Source organism: Nilaparvata lugens, chromosome 3, assembly GCF_014356525.2.
Source record: "Nilaparvata lugens isolate BPH chromosome 3, ASM1435652v1, whole genome shotgun sequence".
In the NCBI taxonomy this organism is placed as follows: domain Eukaryota; kingdom Metazoa; phylum Arthropoda; class Insecta; order Hemiptera; family Delphacidae; genus Nilaparvata; species Nilaparvata lugens.
In genome coordinates, this window is record NC_052506.1 from 13,799,407 (window position 1) to 13,805,326 (window position 5,920).

Sequence of the window (5,920 nt, forward strand, 5' to 3'; positions counted from 1 at the left end):
TCCAGCAGTACAATTACGAATTTCAAAGCGAGCAAAGTCATACGACCATCTTTCTCAGCCCGATTGATGAATGTGAAATAATTCAAACCGTTAAAAAACTCAAATTAAACGTCAGCTCTGGTAATGATGGATTAACATCAAGAATCTTAAAGGAGAATATCACTCACTTGTCCACTGTTATAGCATACTTATTTAATTTGGCGATAGTTGAAGGGCAGTTTCCAAAAATATTGAAAACAGGTACCGTAATCCCTATATTTAAAAAAGGGGATAGGATGTCCAAAACAAACTACCGTCCCATCTCACTCTTACCTACTCTATCAAAGGTGTTTGAGAAACTTATTAAAAAAAGATTAATGAACTTTTTAGATAACAACTTTTTTTTCTCCAATCAACAGTTTGGTTTCAGGCAGAATCTCAACACCGAGCTTGCCCTTCAACATTTCCTGCAAAATATATACTTAGGATTAAATAAAAAACAAGGTAATTGTGCTGCTGGATTGTTTATCGATATCAGTAAAGCATTTGATACTGTAAATCATGATCTTCTGCTACATAAACTGTGGCGAGCAGGTATTAGAGGTGCACCCTTGGAACTGCTTGGAACTTTCCTACAGGGAAGAAGTCAGGCAGTAAAAATTAATAATCAAATTAGTGACTTGCGTGATATCTGTCATGGGGTCCCTCAAGGGTCGGTCCTGGGACCTATATTATTCTTGATCTACATTAATGACTTATTCAATGGTGACTTTAAGGGACAATTAACAACTTTTGCAGATGACACTGCCTTATCATACAGTCCGGACCAACAGGACCAACTTGCTTATGACATGCAACAGGACTTGAATAAACTGTCATTTTGGTTCACTTGTAATAAGTTGGCAATGAATGTTCAAAAAACTAATTACATCTTGTTCAGTCTAAGTGGCAGTAGAAGTTTTCCTATGCCTATCTTCCTCCACGGATTTCACTGTAGGCGTGACTCTTGCAGTTGCCCTGTTGTGAAAATGGAATCCAATGTAAAATATCTAGGGGTGCTTCTAGATCATAACTTGAATTGGAAGTCCCACATTAAGTCCCTCAAGAAATCTCTTCAGTTCTACCTTAGAACAATATTTAAATTAAAGCAGATGTGCAATAAAAGTACCCTGAAAGAGATTTATTACGCATTTGCCCATTCAAGAATAAGTTATGGATTGAGTTGTTGGGGAAGTACATATTATTCCATTTTGGATCCCATTATAAAGCTACAGAAGTCTTTTATCCGAATAATTGCTGGTGTAGGATACAGGGATAGCACTTTACCACTATTTCAAGAATTCGAGATACTCCCTCTGAGACACATGTATATCCACAAGGTACTTAATATTTTCTACCTGCTGAGTGGGAATGATGGTGTAATAGTAAGCTATTGTGAGGTGGTGGAGGGCTCTCATTTGACGCGAGGAGTACTGAATCGCCATCTCCGAGGATTGAGACCTAACTGTACCCTTTTCAAAAAATCTTTTATGTTCCTCACCCCAAAATTTTCAATCTTTTACCTATACACATCAAGATTAATTTTGGGTCCCAAAATAATAAGTATTACATCAAAACTAGCATAAAAAGATGGCTACTAAACTGCGATAGGGTTGGGGTGGAGATGATGTACAACTCCGTAATATAGTTCCAAGGGCTGTTCATTTATTTCCTTGTACACTGCGTATTTCCATATTGTGCTTGCTAATTTTGACTTTTGTCTGAGATTTGCGTATCATGTCTTATCTTGAGCTTGTTGTTATTTTATTTTATGCATAGAATTTTCCACTCTTGCTGATTTATGTATTTCTGTCTTTATCAATTCATCTCAAATTAATTAATTTATTATTCTTATTGTATTTTTTCATTTAAAGAAAATAGGTATTGTATACACTATTTTAGATAGTTCTTAGTTTTATTTAGTTATATATTTTTCTCTCTTTCGTTTTCGTTTTCAATAAACGTCTTGTATTCTATTTCAAAATTTCTCCAATCATTCATGTAACTTAGAATGTCGCGAGACTTCACGTGAAAAAGGAATCGCTGTACCAAACATGCTTTCAAAGTCACTAATGAAGATACATAGTAAGCTATCATGTTTATGTTATGGTTGCGTAGAAAAATAAGGAAATAAATCATATTTATGCAAGTTATAACCACAACTACGATTGAGTGGATGAGAGTAATTATAGAGCAATAAATCTTCTGTAGAATGGAGTGGAGTTTTCTGTTTCCATCAGGTTTGATATGAAAAGAGTAAATTCCAAGGAGAAGAAGAGAATAGCCAAGTAAGTTGAAACTTTTTTGAATTGTTGAGGTGGATGGAGTTGCCATTCTTTGATTTGTCAAAGCTGCAAAAGAAAATAATACAGTGATCAGTTAATCAACAAACGCCACTATATAGTAGCGGCAACAGCTAGAAACTTGGGAACACATTTACGAGAATATTAAATATATTTTATAATAATTCATTACGGGTACATTGTAAACATAATTTGGGAAAACATGAGATTTGGGTACCGTATCTTATTTTTGTATTTTGAGAAAGCAATATTCTTACGTTAGTAGGACAAGAAAAGTGAAATAAATTTGAATTTATAATTTTTTCCTACAGTTACCTTGAAAAGTGACCATTCCTGCACTGATTACAGACCGCAAAGAATCACTTTTCTTTTTTCGCAAAGTAATACTTTGCGCACTAGAGCGGAAAAGTGATTCTTTATCTATTATCTTGCAGCCATCCCAATCAGCTGTTGACATTGTTGGCGTGTATTTTGAATGCAAATTTGTTCTATCTATATTATTTCTGATTTTCAAATAAATAAAAATGAGAACTCATTAAATTATACATTTTGAATATTATTAATTATTCATTATTTCAAATAATTTTTCTTCATTCATAAATTGATTGGTTGAAAACTTATTTAGAAATAAAGATTTACTCAAAATTATTCAAATTTTCAAATTAATTGGATTAATTTAATTTTTTATTTGAATAAATTATCGAGTATTAATTTTCAATTGAATTATCAAGTTCAAAATAAATTAAGAAGGAATACGGTTTAATTTGATGGATTTCAGCCATCATTTTATCCATAATCAACCACTCATATTCAATGGTAACTGTAGGAAAAATTTAATGTGAAATACGTTAGCAAAGTTCCTCTGCTGCACTCAAGAAACCATTCCGCCCTCGCCTACGGCTCGGGCGTAAACGTTTCTTTCGGTGCAGCAAACTGTCACTTTGCGCACTAGTTGCGCAAATAACTAATCCAACTTGCGAAAGGCCAATGAGAAATACCGTACAATTCCGGTATAATTAATTGATAGACACATTATTAAATGATATAATAAATAGGACATTTTTTTAGCCTAAGCTCATTTCACACCGCTGTCTGAAGCGCCTCATTAGATGTTACGCTTCACACCTCAGACCGCAACAGAACGTCGAATACAGTAGTAATTTGACTGTGCGTGTGTGTGTGTGTGATATCCATCAAGTGGATGATCACACATGTCACACGTAGACCGCTGAGTCAGCTTTACGATTCTGCTATGGCATATAAATTACTCCAATACTACTTGCACTCCACTAAAGCTACTTGAAGTAGCTACTACTAGTATCCTATCAGCTCAAAAGCAAGGATGGTGTAAAATAGAGAGCTTTAGCAAATTTAATTATAAAAAAATAGAGAGCTTAAAATAGCTTATTATAAATATAGCTTATTATAAAAAATAGAGAGCTATATATTTAAAATAGAGAGCTTTAGCAAATTTAATTATAAAAACACAGAGTAATTAATTTTATCCCTTATCAATCAAACTCGAAAATTGTGGAAGACCTCCACATTACTTCTACAGAGCATACAGGTCGAGCTTACATTAAAAGCATTATATCACACTTTTTTCTATGTATTTAAACACGACATGCAGTCAAATATTAAGTAAATAATTAAAAACTTTCAATAACTAACTGAAGTACTTTCGACCGTCTAGCGATCATTTTCAACAGTGCCGACCGGATATGTTTTGTTGGTTAGGAAGATTTTTGGTGTTTATTATGTAATCGAAAAGTTTGTTAAATTTTAAATTCAGTTGTTCATTTAGTATGTTGTTATTGTCTAGGATGGTGGCTTTATAAATTTCGAACTGTTCTGATGTATTTATTTCATACCATCATATCATGTATTTAATTTATAAAGCAGCCATCCTAGACAATAACAACATACTAGATGAACAACTGAATTTCAAATCTAACAAACTTTTCGATTACATAATAAACACCACAAATCTTCCTAACCAACAACACATTTCCGGTCGGCACTGTTGAAAATGATCGCTAGACGGTCGAAAGTTTCATTCAGTTAGTGAAAGTTTTTAATTATTTACTTAATATTTGACTGCATGTCGTGTTTAAATACATAGAAAAAGTGTGTTAATACATAGCAGCTTGGAATGGATCAAGAAACCATCACCTTTAAGCATTATAAGTTTAGAATTTACCTAAATTTGGTCCTGTTATAGCTTTCAACTATTTCTTGAATGAAGCTAAAAATGATCAGAATACCAAAATTCCACTGTGCTATACGTACAGTACAGGTCAACTAGTTGGTGTGAAGCAATGAGAACAAAAAAGTGTACCTATCCCTCTTACAATATAATGTGGATCACGCCAGTCTCACAGGAGAAGGCAATGCTTCAACTTGCATTATTAATGATCTCTATTACGTTGTGTAATTACTGATTATGTTAAGTGTAGTAGTAGTAAAAGTATTAATTTGGATGAGTGTAACATTAATTATTGTTAATTGTTCATTAATTTAAGAGTATCAAGTTGAATACCAAGTTATTATTTATTTCATTTTCAACAAAATTTTGGAAATGCGAGACGTTGAATGATGTTTTGGTGGGAGAGACACTTTGAAAAATATTGCTGCAGAGTTTTTAAATACTGAAGGAGATGGAAATTTAGTTTTGTATTACTGTGAAGCAAACGGTAAAGGCTAGATAGTTTTTGCAAGCTGCATATGGATTTGACTTATCTAGTAATTACACTGGAAAATAAATTATAAATCAATATTTAGTGTTAGTGTCAGTATATAGTGTTTCGAAAACAAGATTTTTTAATAAGACAGACTACTATTCACGTTTACACCATTCATGAATACTGATAATTTTAGATATAGGATACGTCTAATCGTTTATCATCAATTGAGAGTTTTGAGAATTTAAAATGTACGTACTTTGAGAGATAAAATCAGGGAGCCAAATAAGTAATAAACATTAGTACTGAATAAGAAACATTAGTAAGCAGAAAAATGGCAGAACTATAAAATCAATCAAAAATAGTTTTTTAACTATTATGACGACACAACAGACTAATATTTTGAATAATAGTTACTAAAAACTAGTACTGACGTGGGTGAGTACTTAACTATTTGAATACTCAAAAAAGAAAAATCATACGAATTTACTTTGAATACTTAACTATTATTAAAAATATTAGACTGTAGGCGTCGTTATAATAGTTCAACAAACGAATTATTAAATCGCAGTCCGTCATGGATAGCGAATAGATGAGAATAATAGTTTCTTGGCTGGGTCAGAGTAAGGACCTACATCATCCACGCATTCTTTCCATTTATTAATTGTCCCTCAGTATATAATTTGGCCTAATTAGAGATATAAGAATTATTCGAAAAATGACATGCATTAAGGCTATCCCCGCAAGACAAATTCCGATGCAAAAGATTCCCTTGTGGACAAAAACTCACGGCCAGCCACACTGACGATTTGCACTTAATTGGAGAGGTGATTACCGTCTTCAAACTTCAATTATTATTGCTACCGTATTTAAGGTTGGTGTTCCAGTATGTAAATCACAACACTGTATTTTGAATAT